Raw genomic sequence first — 15,174 nt, 5'->3', positions numbered from 1 at the left:
TTCTCTGGGCACTGCTGGCAAGCACTCACTCACATCGCCCCCCGTCTCTCTTTTCTAAACCATCTGGTACCCTTTTCTCAGGCATGGTGCTACCATTGGTTGGACCACTGCCTCTTCATTTGATTTCTGCATGGTCTTGCTCTCTCTTTGATTTAAGAGATACCCCATCTCCTAAAGACTACTGCAGTGTGGTCATCTCCATTAGGTGAGAATTCTGATAATTTAAACTTGGAAGCTCAGCTTAAGTCTGAAGACATGCTACTTTAACTCCTCTGTATTGACCAAGTTAACGTCATGACATAACCTTATCCTCAATAATTGGGATGAATGGTCGGATGCAGAGATGGGCAAAGAGTTGTAAACTCAAAATCAATGACAGAGGCAACATCTACTGATCTTCCTGTCTTTCATGAACTCTCACTTTATCGTCACTTTCTGTCTGCATTTTATTATCACATTAGAACATTACTTTCTCACGGTGACTTTGCTTATTCTGCCTCATAGGACTCCTTCTCCAGAGATTCCACAGCCCCTTCCTGACCTGGGAACATGCCACCACCTGGCTTGGATGCTGAGACTTGACCCTAAAGGACTAGAGGACAAACCACAGGAAGGCAGATTCGTCACCTGAGAATCTCGATAGAATGCAGACTCTGATGCTAAGGTTTGAGGCCGGGCTCAAGGGTCTGCATTTCTAACAAGCATTCCAGTGATCCAGGTGCTGCTTGTCTGTGGACATTGAGTGATGAACCCCTAGTGGTAAAACCGTGGACCTTGAAGCCTCCCTCTCCTGAGTGGTTATCTCGGTTTCCTCCATTGTCAGCTTCATGACCTTGGGAAAATTCCTTCACCTTTCTGAGCCTAGTTTTATGTCTATAGAGTGAGAATTCTCCTTGCTTCCCAGGCTCCTCTGAGGATGGAGGGCATGAGTGCTCAGTGACTTGGAGAGTATCTGTCACCTTCAATCCTCCTCCTCCAACCTAACCCTTTCCTTTCAGGCCCATCTAAGTCCAGCCAATCTCTGGCCTCTCTACCTGGATGATCTCACAAGCAGGACATGGGACAGCTGTTTTGAGGGCTTTTTCAAAAGCATTCAGTCTTCTCAGGCTCCAGCTATGCCCTTGGTTTGGTCACAGCTCCCTTTCTCAGATGGTGCTCACCCTTCCTCTGGTCCCGGGATCACAGCTCCCAACACCTGGGCTCTTCCTGGGCCTGGGAGTTCTGAGCACACCTGGCTTCGACTCTCACCACCTATGGACACTGTGAAGAGATACCTCACCTTTGTGACATCATCCAGGGAGGGCAGGCAATACCTTTCTTTCACCCTAGCAAGGCTGCTGTTTGGATATAGTGAGAAAGTCTTGTTTCTAAACTGAATGAGGTTCCTGTTTATTTCAGGAGCACGTTCCCTCCTCCTGGTGGTCTGGCCCTCTGAGAAGTTGGTTGCTGGCCCACATTTTCCCAAAGGCTGGGTGACCCGGTGGCACCCTCAGAATGGCTCCTTTCTAGCCTTTAAAGACGACTCCAATTTCATCACCATGAGAGCTGTGCAATCTCAGATTTTTGATTAGAGCTTTGGTCACTGGTTTCCTGCCTGCAAATAAGAGAAGAGAGTCCGACATTTCTGCTCCAAAGAAGGGCAGGACACTCTTGTATAGAGAACATCAAGGTGTCCGCGATTACCAAAGTATATGTAAGAAATGTGTTGTCTAAAGTGGAAATTGCTACCCTTGGGCAACAGGAAAAGGCTGGTCATTACATTATAAGTAGGAAATGGGAGATAATGAAATAGATGCCAAGCACACAATGCAACCTCGATAAGGGAGTTTGCATCATAGCCCTCCCAATTCATCTTCACAGATGGTTCTTCTCTCGGGCATTTAAACATTGTCTCTAATATCAATTGGTGAAATGAGCAAAGAGATTTGCCCAGTTGTTGTTATCGTCACCAATAAAACGCTGGTCAGATATCCCCACAATGTTCTCTCAGATAGGAAAGCAACTTAACGGATCCAAGCTGACTTGTGCGTTTCTGCGCTTCTGAAATGCCGTGTGTTCTGATGGCCCGAGGAAGTCGCAGGGGATTCATTGCATTCAAGTCTTAATGGACTCGGGCTTCAAACAGGCAACACGAATAGAGAGAACTCTGTACAAATGTTTTCACTCAGTTCCCTGAAACGCTTGGGACCGTTTAACCATCATCTCTGGCTTGTTTTCCTGGATATCCCAGCCAGCTAACGGGTGGTAGGATTTCCGGTGAGAAATTCAGCACAGTGAGTGCTTTCCCCAGCACATCAGAGGGGCGGCATCACTGTAAGGCCAGATTCCCACGAGGTCTCCACCCTGAGTGACCATTATTATAGAATCCATGCCAGCTGGTGTCACAGACCACCGGAGACCACCTCTGACTTCTCAGCTTCAGAACACTCCAGGATGGAAAGTCCATGACTGTACAGTCAGGAGATACGTTGGGACAACTGTCCTGACCCATCCCATTGGGTGGGTGGTACCGTATGCACCCTGACCTTGCACATCCAGCTAGCCCCGCCTCTGCTCTCACGGCTGTTGTCAAGTGACGTGCACAGTGGGGACATGGAAGTGAGGCCACTAGGACACCCAGTGGAGCTACCATTCACAGAGGGGCCTATGAAATGGGTAACGTCTGGAATTTTGCAATGCACAGCCCAGGGGGCCGGGTGCATTACCCATGCTTGGAAAAAGCTGTGATCTGGTCCAAAATCAAAGGGCCCCAAAGCATGGTAAACATGGTTAGAGTGAAAACTCCAAGTGGCAACCAACCCCAAGAAATCAGAGCTCAGGCCTGGGCTCTTTAGTACAGAGCTGTGGGGACCTAAGGGCTGAATCGGGCCCGAGGTGTGATCCATGCCCAACCCTCATGTCAGAGAAGCGGAAGCTTGGGCCAAAGTGGGAAGTGGTTTGTTTACCCAGTGTCACTTGGAGCATCTTTGGCTGAGCCGGGGTGGGGACCCGCGGTTTCTGGATGTGAGGCCTGCACACTCTCCCATGATGCCTGAGATGGTAGTGAGAACACTGCTTGAGGGAGGGCTGTTGGGGGAATGTTAGGTGGACGGGCTGATGGCCAGAACCAAAGGTCGCCTCTGGGGAGCGGAGGTGACACAAGAAGGTTTATGACACGTACACAGACGCCTCTCTCTGATCCGATAGGAAGGTGTCTCAGCAGCCCCCCCCCCTCCCTCTCACACACGTGCACACACTGCTGCTTACCTGGGACTTCTCTTTCTCTTCACCTCAGGGACAGAATATTCTTAAATCCAGCCACCCCAAGACTCTGTTGACTCCACCTCCAAACTGATGCTGAGATCGGACGTGTGGGTTCCGAACTCTCACCTGTGGTTGAAGGGGGCTTGGCAGGGACACCTGGAAAGCGGGGAGGCAAGCAGTGGTCCCTGAGGACCCAGGACTCCTCCCGTGGGGCTTTGAAACGACCCCGAGCTGCTCCCTTCGGCTCCAGCTCCCTCTCCCGGATCCTTGCTCTGCCTTTGGGTCCAAATCGAACTTCGTCTTCCTTAGTTTGAACCCTGCTGAGCAAGGCTCCCCCAGGCGGAACCTTCAGGATCATGATGGAGCCTAAATCCTGAAACAGGACCATGAGCCCCAGGACACCCAGCTGCGTGCCCCCCCTCCTGCTGGCACCCCCGACCCTGCAGAGCTGGCACCCGGCACACCGTGTGTCTGGTCCTCCAACCCTGGACGCTGCAGCACCCAGACCCAGATGGACGTCTGACTTCGCCGCCCTGCTCTGGGACCTGAGTCTGCTGCTGAGTGCTGAAGGGATATCCATCTATCCATAACACCAGGTAGACCTCATCCAGATGAGCGAATTCTTGAGTTTTGGGTCACACAGAACTTGGTTGCAGTTTTGTAAATTAAATGATGCACATTCACATCCCTTCATTTTGACTGTTGATCTGAAGGCCCCAAGAGGTCCGGGCCGGTGTTGAGCCTCATGAGGTCATGGCAGGACAGAGGGGATGGGCTGACGGGTGTTGCTCGACCGGCTGCTCTGTGCCTGTCGCTGTGCTACATCTTCTACAGATTATCTCAGAGGGGCAGGTGGGAAAACTGGGGAAACACAGGGAAAGATAAGGGGAATTTTGTGACTTCTGACATCTAGGAAAGGACAGGCCTTAAGAGAAAAAGATAAGGGGGAGAGAGACACACATTCAGAAGAGCCGTGCCGGGCAAGGCCAGCCTGCAGCCAGCAGAGTCTCTCTTGTCCCGTCTTTGCTGCAGATGTGACTCTGCTGTGAGGACCTTCCCAGCTACAGCTACCAATCCACGCCCAGCGTGAGCTGAGTGCCTGGGAGATCTGGGGGACCTCTCCACGCTGCTCAGGGAACGGTGGGGTTCTCCAGCTTCCCAGGGGGCAGCAGAGGCCTGAGGAAGGAAGCCAGACGCCCCCAGACCAGGTCTGGGAGCAGGTCCACGGGTGATTCTCTGTTGCTCTGCACTGTCACCAAGAAGCTCCAGGACAGCAGGGGCTGCTGCTTTGCAGACACTGGGCAGCTGCCCCACTAGCACAGGAGCCTGGACGGTCCCTGCAGAAACGGCGTGATGAGCACTGGAGCGCCTGCCCACTCGACAGCATGTTCCTTCCAGACATAAGAGTTTTCCCTCTTGGACTCCACTTCCAAGCTGCTGGGCCTGGCCTGCCTGTGCTCTGTGGGCCTCCTTCCCCTGGGGAACCTTAGGCCTCGGTGGGATGGGCCTGACCTGCCTCCTGAAGAGCACAGGTGAGCAGCTGCGTCCCCTCCCCCAGCCCAGGCAGTGAAAGTGCTCCCTGCTTTACAGACGGGGAAACGGAGGCCTCACCCCCGCAGACCCTGGGGTCTGACCTCACGCTCCTGTCCTTTCTGGGCTCAGTGCCAGCAAAGCAAAGGCACCTCGTGCGAGGGATCCACAGAAGTGCGTGCTGGAAAGGGGGATGGACGGGAGCAAGGGTCAGTGGGAGGGGCCTGGGGAGTTGCCCCCATCCCCCCGCCCCGGCCCAGATGAAGCCAGCACCTCCCCGCCACCACCGGGGCTGGGGCCAAGGCCCGCTCTCAGGCATCATCCAGCCCCGAGCGCCACCATACGCTGTGTGACCAACGGGCAGGGACAGGCCCGGTGCTGTTGTGTGTGTGTGTGCCTGCGGAGGGGGGTGCTGAGCGTGCACGTGTGGAAAAGCCAAGAATAGCAGCCGGCCGCGCTCTCCAGCGGGGAGGAGACCCCATCCCAGCGGGCAGGGCAGCGGCTGTTGGGAGGAAGCAGAGGCAGCTGGCGGAGCCCAGGGGCTCTCCAGCACGGGGCAGTTCCTCTCGTGTAGAAGCCAAGGTACGGATGTGGTTTCCAACTCTCTGGAGGCCCCCTGAAGATACGCGTCCTGGCCGCGTGCGTGCCTGATTTAGAGATAAGTGCTGTTCTGGAGCCCAGGAGCGGGGGGGGGGAGGGAGGAGGGGCACGGACGAGGGGCGCCCGGGGCAGAGCTCGTCCTCCCCACCCGCCGGGTAGATCCTCCCGGTGTCCTCTGCCTGCCCGGCGCCCCCTCCCCTCCCCTGCCCTTGGGCCACCACCCTGTGCATCATGCTGCTGCTTCCAGTCTGGCCCAGAGTCGCTGCCCAGCCGAGCCCTGGTGGCCTGAGCCTGTCCAGTGGCCACACAGAGGCCCTCCTGCTCTCAGCGCCCAGGGAAGCAGCTGGACTGAGGCTGGAAGAACGTAGCAGGGGGTTCACCTGAGGCACTTGCCTACCTCGGTCCTATTTGCCGGGGGGCCTGGCATCATCACCCGGTGCCGTGCTCTGGCCCATATGCTCCCCTTGGAGGGGCACAGGGCTCCCTCTGCCTCGACCTCGCTCTGACTGGAGGGCCCCCGCCAAAGTCCCCACCCCGGCCTCACCGCCCAGCTCTTCAGCCCAGCGCCCCCGACGCCGGACGCCCCATCGGCACACTTCCTCGGTTTACTGGTACCATCTCCCGGTGCACCTGCATTCCTCACCCAATATATCGTGGCCTCAGGGACGGAGCCATGTCTTCCTGACCTGGTCAACTCTGCCCGCCTCTCCTCCCGCATCCCGAATGCATCCTAGCCAGGACCAAGGATGTGGAACTCCATCCAGTGTGAACTGTGGCCTAGAGTATCCTACGATGCAGGACCAAGGACAGGGCAGCAGGAGGGCAGGCCTGGGTGAGGAGGGGACACAGGAAGGCGGGCATAGGCTCTGTTGACTGCTGGGCCCTGGGCAAATGGCCTTGCTGGCCCGGCTCAACTTTCCACAGCCTGGGAGGCGACCCAGGCCCTGGGAGGGCAGGTGACGGGTCTCACAGTCCCTCGGAGCCCAGACGTGTGCATCAGTGGACGCCTCCTGGCACCAGTCAGCTTCTGTGCTCAGCTGCCGGGACCTCTGAACGGGGTCAGAACACACCTGGCTGACCTCACGTCTCTCCTTTCGTGTAGCTGCCTTGGGCCGCGTCTGCCCCAGAGGGAAGGCTCCTGCCAGCGAGGACCTTGGAAGAGGAAAGCAGGAAAAATGACCCGGCTCTGGTCTCAGTGGCTCCCCTGCCTCCGAGGGGCTGCCACGCGCATCCATGTGATTGCTGTGGCCGCGTAGAGGCCCCACGTTCCACGTCAGACAGGCTGTTAGTGCAGGACCTGTGCTGAGTCATTTACGAAAACCTTCAGTTTCAAGCACAGTGTTTGCCACTTGTCAGGTATTTAGTGATGGTTACCACACGAATGAATGAAAGAATGGACGGCATGGTGTTCGTCAGCCCACGGTACGTGTTTGACTGCACCAGCCAGCAGTGCTCAGGACTACGCAGGCAGACACGTGGGGCGTGGAGGAAACGAGCACATTCAAGTCCCCCCTGCAGCCCGGCAGAGAGCTCACCGCTCTCTCATCCCACATACCCGATGGGTACCCCTTACGTCACTCACAGAAGCTGCGCAATCGTAATTACTCATTGTGTTAATTCTACTCATCCTTAAGCAGACATCGCAGTTTATGTTTGCAATTTTCTTTGATAAATGTTAAAACAAGTCACGTTTTAGTACTGTGAGATAGAGATTTAATACTATGAAATAGAGACTTTTATATTAAAAACTATTAACCTGTGTCCGTTCCCCAAAACATGACTAGCACCTAACAAATAGCAAACAGATCAACTTTTAAAAACTTTTGTGGCTAAATACAATTCGTACAATTCATCAATGTGTCTGCTCCTTTACAATCTGTTTTTTTCTGATCTACAACGTTACTGGCTCTCCACCGCACCCTGTGATGTGGGTATTGTCATTTTCCTTTCACCAAAAAGCTGCTACCAATACTCAAAACCTAAGTCACAAGAGGTATTTATTATAATATGTGTGCATCCTTTCTAAGGACACAAGATATGAGATTACAAGGGGCCTCGGGGGGACAAAAGGGATGGATGGCGTGCAATGAAACTGAGAAGATGAAGAGGTGGGAGGTGACCCTGATGCCCGTGGGCAGCGGGTACCTGGCTCTGGCCCCCCAGGGTTGTGATGTCCCACATTTTGTAGTTGTGACCCAGAGAGACAGACAGACACGCTGGTATGAGTAAAATTCCATTCTTTTGCACCTGTTGAATAACCTCTGCTCATTTGATACTGCCTTATGAAGGAGGATAGGCAGGCATTTATCATGACACATTAAAGAGGAGAAACCGAGGCCCGGTGCTGACCACGCCCAGCCCACCCGTGACGGCAGCAGGAAGAGAGGGGGAACTTCTGTCTCCATCCGTTGCCTCCCATACCCAGGCTGAGGCCCCACGGCCTTCCAGCTCTCACACTCCGCCCTTGGCAGTGGTCTTGGGTAAGAGGGTTCTGGATGCAGCTGGTTGCACAAGGGCTGCTCAGCGAAGCCACCGATTGTCCTCCAGGCCTGTGCTGGGCACACGGTTATTGCACAGCCGAGACCGCCCAGATAAGGAGAGATTTGCGAAGTTCCCTGGTCGGTTTGCACACACTCCCATTAGACCCAGTGAAATCACTCGCTGGTGGGCGAGTCCGGCGAAAGCCACGGACGCCACCTGCTAACTCAGTGACCTAGTGGCTGGTGCAATGCCTAGCAGGCGTTCAGGGAACATTCCACGTGGATCAGCAGAAGGACATGGTTAGGAATATGTGGTCTGGAGGCCCAAAGCCCCTGACCCCACCTCCAGCGTGTTCTGTGTGACTTAGGGCAGACAACTTCTCTGGGTGTTTGTTTCCACCTGTGAAAGCATTACCCAGACAGTATTTATTTCACAGGGCGCCGTGGAAGAGAAATAAGGTAACTGCCCAGGGCAGGAGCCCTGTAAGTACGGACTGCGATGCTCCTCCCAGCAGAGCTGCTGGAATGCAGACAAGGTCTCTGGACCAACTCCTCTGCTATCTGGAGAACCATTTCATTTACCTGCTACTTCCATGTCCAGTGTGACAGATGGAGGTATTTTTGGTAGCATCTCCCGTTAACAAGAGGGCAGCGCCCAGGCCGCAACTCAGTTCACATCCCAGGCCTCACGTCCGAATCTGAAGAAGCACTAGTGGAGTCTCCTCCATCTCCGACCTCCTTCCAGAAAGGGAAAGAGTCTGTAGGGTCTGTAGGGGTGGCAGGGGGCCTAAGGTGTGGAATTGTCTGAGTTACGCTCAAAGGAACCACAGAGGAGAAAGTCCAGCCAGCAGACTCCGGGCAGGGACAAGGCAGGGAGGGACAGGAGATTCTGTGGCGTCCCCGGCGGGTCCAGTGACCTGCTAACCCCAGCCAGGCACACGGCGCTGGGGGTCCCGCACGTGGTCGTGACTTTCCCAGCAAAGAGATGCTTCTGTTTGAGTCCTGAGACTGCTGGCCTGTCCTGTGGTCTCACTGAAAAGACATAAAGTTACAGCCATCAGACTTTGCAGTAAAGATTTTCAAAATCTATGTCTTCTGAAGGAAAACATTCATTCCAGCAGGCGTTGTGAATGTGCCCATTGCCCTGTGGCTCTTCTGCCTGATTCGAGATTCCATGCTGGCTGTCACATGGGTCGGGTGGGAAATACCCCCTCCAGCCTGAAATCCACCCTTGGAAAGCCGTGTGCTCTTGGACAAACACTTCAGTTTTCTCATTTGAAAAATACCTGCCTATTAGTTTATAATACTCAAATTAGTGCTGACATCTAAAAAAGCAACAACCTATTATGCTTTGGGAAAAAATATTTTTGTGACGAAAACAAAGAGCTGGCTTTATGGATTTATGTTCTCCCCTTGGCAGGAAGCCTCCTTAGTTTTCTGTTTTAAAGCCTTTCTAAGGTTCTGTGAAAATGTTTGAAAATATTTTATTCCTGAAAAATAGATCCTCACACTTGAGGAGGACAGTTTCTTCAGAGAAACCTAAAATAAGCCCTGCCCGTTGTCCGTCGAGGTGGGACACCTCAGCCGTGGTACGGTGCCGCGATGAAAGTCTGGGGTCTCTTAACAGAAGTGGCTTCTGTCCTCCATGTCTTGTCTCTCTTCTTGAAGAAAGAAGAGAGAACAACTTCTGATCAGACAAGACCATTCTGTGATTTCAGTTATGGCCTCTTTCCATCTGCTCTTGTCAGAAAGCTCTCCGGACATGTGGACGCTCTTTGCAGCTAATAAAGAGGCGGGAGGCCTCGCTCTAATCAGTGCTAAGACCATAAAGAAACAAAAGAACACAGGCAAGCTGGAGAAAGGCGGCGGGCAGTGGGGAAAGCAGGGCTTCTTAGGGCAAATGAACTGGACCGAGAGGCCAGCCTGGGGAGGAGTGTGCGTCTGTGATGAGGACCAAGGGCAGGACCAATGGCGAGGCAGTGTGGGCCTGCCATGCGCACCAGCAGGAGAGGTGCCAGGTGGCCCCTAAGTGAGCATCTAAGTCCCCCCCCCGCTATTATTTGGTACCCAAGTGAGCATCCAACCTCCCATCCCTCATTTGGTACCTAAGTGAGAATCCATCATCGCATCCATTATTTGGTACCCAAGTGAGCATCCAACCTCCCCCCCCCCCATTATTTGGTACCCAAGTGAGCATCCAACCTCCCATCCCTCATTTGGTACCCAAGTGAGCATCCATCATCGCATCCATTATTTGGTACCCAAGTGAGCATCCAACCTCCCCCCCATTATTTGGTACCCAAGTGAGCATCGATACTCCCACTCAATCCTCCATCAACTGAAAGGTGGCTTTCGCCAGAAACCTCACGACGTCACACCACCGTCTCCAGCCGTGTGGCCTCAATGTCACACGGTCGAACTTTCAAGGGCATTTCATCCAGCTCCCTTTTCACTGTCCCCCCTTCTCTGCCCTGACACACCTGCTCCATCAGCAGGTTTTCACAGCTTCACCTTCACTTCTGACCACATCCTGCACCTACACGCTTCTCCTCACCCTGTCTGCAAACTCCTGCCCCATCTCCCTGGACCAGGGCTATGGTCTCACGTGCATGCTTGCCCTCTAATCTCTTTTCACACAGAGACCAGAGAGACAGCTGTACCCACCACTGGACTCTGTCGGCCCCCGCTACAAACCCCTTCCCCGTTCTCAGAGGAAGACCCACTTCCTTTCCTGGCCTGGACGTCCCCATGGAGGTGTCTGCCGGCTGCGCATCCTCCGCTTCCTCCCCAGCCCCGCTGCTCCCTTCGTGACTGGAATGGGGGCTCCAAGGCTCAGGTCTTATTCAAGTCTCTTCCTCAAGGAGGCTACACTGGCCACCGCCACCCCCCCAGCAGCTACCAGGGTCCACTGGGGGGGAAATAACTGCGTTGACTGTATCTCTCCCTGCTCCTCTGGCTGTAGGCTGAGATCCCCATGGGAGACGTGGTCCCTGGGCCCCCACCTGTACCCCAGCCCTCAGCCCAGGCAGTGCTGAGTGGATGAGCTTGAGGTGACAACCAACACACCACTTTTCCAACATCGGCTTCCCCGGAGCCCCCCGGGCTGGTGCCCAGGCCTCCCCCCTTAGCTCTGGACGTCCTCCCGACCATCGTGGGCAAAACCAGCCATGGGGCCGCGACCCAAGGTGTACAGGAGGGCTCCCGCTCTCCCCTCGTGCCTTGCGCCTCGGTGTAGCCGCCGGGAAGGCACCATCCCCCCTGCCTGCACTGGACAGCTCCGTCCCTCGCCTGCTGCTGCACCGTCTCCCGAGCACCCGCTGTGTGTGGACACTGAGACACATGGAGACACAAGCGCAGAAGCATCTTTCTAGCAGTTTCCAGAGCGCCCAGCGTCATCCAGGGGACAGACACACAAGTTATGTGGTGGTGCCAGTGACGCTGACGTGAGGGAAGAGAGATAACAGAGGACGCTGTGGGGTCCGCAGGGACCCCGGCTTAGACTTGGGGGTTGGGAGGCTGGGCGGACTCCCCCAGGCCCGCCCCCTCCTCTGTTGCCTCCCCACCTGAAGTCCTGGTCCAGCCGCTCATTCCAGGAGGGATTCCCAGCCCAGGTGACCCGTTACACAGATGGACTCTGCTGTCGTGCGGCCCCGCGAGGGAGGGACCCAGCTGCCCCCCCACCCCCCGCGTCTTATTAGACGTCCCCTCTCCCACCTGCACAACCTCAGGCTGCAGGCCCCCACCGCTTGGCTTCTGGAACAGGCCGCTCCTTCCCCTGGAATCACCTCCCCCTCAGCCTGGGGGAGGGCGGAGGGCAGCCCCTGCAGACCCCCGGCCTGGCCGACTGCAGGGCGGGTCCGGCTCCCCAGATGCGAGGCTGGGAGCTGAGGTGGCAGCGTGACAGCCCCTGCCCGAGAGAAGATGCTGAATTGTCCCCCAGCTGACTGGGGGACAGGGGCGTCACGCACAGAGTTGGCCTGTTTCTCACCCAGAGCTGGGAGCCCGTTCTGGTTGGTGGGTGCCAGGACCCATCACTACTGCCACCTGCTGGCCAGGTACCCCACCTGCAGGTTCAGCTACGAAAGGCATTTCTGATCTTTAGGTTGGTGCAATTCCCCATCCTTCCCCAGTCCTAGGGGAAGGAGGATTCCTCTAGGGGGAGAGAGAGAGAATTTCCTTCCTGTACTTTTTTCTCTCCCACTTCCCACCGTGACCCAGACATGCGCTTCTCACAAAGACAGCTCCCGTGGGAGGAGCAGCCTGGATTTCAAGGCGCCAGCAACACCTGTCGGGCTGTCTGTGCCTAGAGACCTGCAGGAGTGGCAGTGTGGTCTGCCCTGAGCTCAGCTCCAGGCCTTCAGCAGCACTGATTGCACTTAGGCCAAAACAGAGCCATTTTAAAATGTCTGTTAAGATGCCAGGCCCTTTGGTACATGACTCTTTTTGAATTCTGGTTTTCTCAGGGTATATGCCCAGTATTTACAATAGCCAGGACATGGAAGAAACCTAAGTGTTCATCAACAGATGATGTGGCACATATATACAATGGAATATCACTCAGCCATAAAAAGGAACGAAATTGAGTTATTTGTAGTGAGGTGGATGGACCTAGAGTCTGTCATACAGAGTGAAGTAAGTCAGAAAGAGAAAAATAAATACTGTATGCTAACACATATGTATGGAATCTAAGAAAAAAAAAAGTCATGAAGAACCTAGGGGCAGGATGGGAATAAAGATGCAGACCTACTAGAGAATGGACTTGAGGATACGGGGAGGGGGAAGGGTAAGCTGTGACAAAGTGAGAGAGTGGCTTGGACATATATACACTACCAAATGTAAAATAGATAGCTAGTGGGAAGCAGCCGCATAGCACAGGGAGATCAGCTCTGTGCTTTGTGACCACCTAGAGGGGTGGGATAGGAGGGGTGGGATAGGGAGGGTGGGAGGGAGGGAGATGCAAGAGGGAGGAGATATAGGGATATATGTATATGTATAACTGATTCACTTTGTTATAAAGCAGAAACTAACACACCATTGTAAAGCAATTATACTCCAATAAAGATGTTAAAAGAAAAAAAAAAGATGCCAGGCCTGACCAGCCACATTCTGGCTGGTTTAAGTTTCCTTGTGACTCTAATCGTTCATGAAACAAGGAAGATCTGACCACCGGCTGCTCCACTCTGGGGCTCTGTCAGCATCTCCTCACCGGGACCAGTGTCCCAGCGGATGGTAACTGTGTGTCCTGGTCCTCTGGTCCTCGCAACGATGACCTGGCCCCTAGAACATGGGATCAAGTTCCCCTAAGAGCCAGGCCCTGCTGGCAGCCTGGGCAGGCTGTCCAGATGAGCAGCCAGTGGGAAGCTGTGTCTGTGCGTCTGCCGGGCGGGGATGCCTCTTTACCAGGACACACTCCTGCCTCTGACACAGCTTTCCTGATGCTCTTGTGTCCTCACCAGCGCCTCGCAACCGGGTGGCCTTTGAAGATGCCCAAGAATCCCGACTTAGAATTGTGTGTTATGCTAAGCCTTTTCCGTCTTGTCTGTCTCTGAATTGTAACAAGGCGTGGATGGGGCCTGGGCCTGGGGTTTGAGTGGCCAGCAGAAGGCTCACAGGAGTATCTCCCAGTCTTTCTTGGAGAAATAACAGGAGGGACTCTCAGAACAGAGGTGAAGACACGAGGCTCCAGGTTGAGGACGTGAAAGAGGGGGAGATGAAGGTGGGCCCAGCCTCTTGGGAAGGACCCTGCTCCCAGGTGCGGGCTTGGCCTGGGACCCTGCTTGGTCACCTGCGGGCTCAGGGGTTATCTCTGAAGACCACCAAGGGAGGTTCATTCATTCATTCACTTATTCATCAGATAATACTTGAGAGTCCACTGCCAAAGACCATGCCAGGGGCAGGGGTAAGATACTGAGATGAAACGTCCACAGTTTCTGTTCTCAAAGACAGAGGTGAAGACTAACCAAAATATCCCATGATGAGTGTATGCTTACTCGGAGAACGCTACCTCACACATGACAGGGCAGAGCAAAGGAGCTCCCCTGGCCTGGGCTCCGCCAGGCTCCCCTGAGGAAGGGACCTCTGTCCAGAGAGCTGAAGGATGGAGGAGAGTCAGCGCGGTCACCAGGGAGAGAGGAACACCCCCCGACAGAAGGCAAAGAGGCTCAAAGTTTCCAGGCAGGAGGGAGAGGGGCCTCTTTGAGGATCTGAAATAAGCTGGAGCAGGGGGGTGCTAGGCTGGGGGTCCCCTGTCTGCTCCCTGGGGACCCTGGGGGAGAAGGCACAGTGAGCCCTGGGTGGTCTCTGTCCTGAGGGAGATGAGCAGACAACTGCATGCGTCACAAGGCAGGCTGTCCGATGCTCCTTGAGAGGACGGTAAAGCGGAGTTGGGGGGCTCCTCCCGGACGGGGGCGTCTGTACATAAAGCAGCACCCAGGCTGCCATAGGTGCTCCGAGTTTGTTAAATGAATGAATGAAGGAAAAGGTTCTCTGCCCCGTCCTTGGGAGGTGGCCCACAGCACAGGAATGCTCCCAGGTCCTCCTGAGTTTTCCATCCGCCTCCCTCATCCCCAGTGAGGGGAGGAGGATGTTTCTGGATGGCTCAAGTCCAGGGATAATGAATGGGTCGTTTTTTCTGTTGAGCATTAGGAAGCGAGACACAACAGAAACAGGCAATAAGACCCCTGCTCTCCTATCCTGTCGCTCTGGTTCTTGTATCTGGACTTGCTTCTCCTTGCTGGACATTTCCCCCCTTACCATAAAAGCGGCAGGACTGATGCTACAGGTTGAGGCTGAGGAAACGAAAGGTGGAAAGCAGTTCGTCACCTGCTCCCTTGGGTCTAGGCAGGTGGTGCCCCTGGAGCGATCCCGTGTGGTTCGGAGGGGGCTGCACACACGGGGCCCTGCTGAGGCTGAGGGGGACACTTGTGGGGACCTGGGCCCGAGGTTCAGGAAGCGTTTGTGGGCATCACCATTCCTATCTCTTCTGTTTTAATTTTTGAAGACCGAGTGTGACGATAGCATTCAAGGTGGAAGTACAAGGGTTGAAGAAAGTGGAGGCATGAAAAAAAATGCAGGTAAAGAAAGTAAACCTTAGAGGGGCTGAGTAACTGTCCTGAGGCCACACAGAGAACCCTTCCAAGTGGGGAAGCGAACTGAGGTCACCCAGACTCCAGAACTTGATTCTAATGGCTGCTCTGGGAACCCTGGGGGCAACGAGTCGTACAGATACAGATTCCTACACGTTCGTGGTAGCTTGCAGAATACGGGCAGAGATTCCTTCCAAAGTGCACGTGTGTCCCATGACAATGTGATTTTGTGGCTC

The sequence above is a fragment of the Mesoplodon bidens genome (genome assembly GCF_964165515.1).
Source record: "Mesoplodon bidens genome assembly, chromosome: 9".
In the NCBI taxonomy this organism is placed as follows: domain Eukaryota; kingdom Metazoa; phylum Chordata; class Mammalia; order Artiodactyla; family Ziphiidae; genus Mesoplodon; species Mesoplodon bidens.
Note: the sequence above shows the minus strand (reverse complement) of the source record.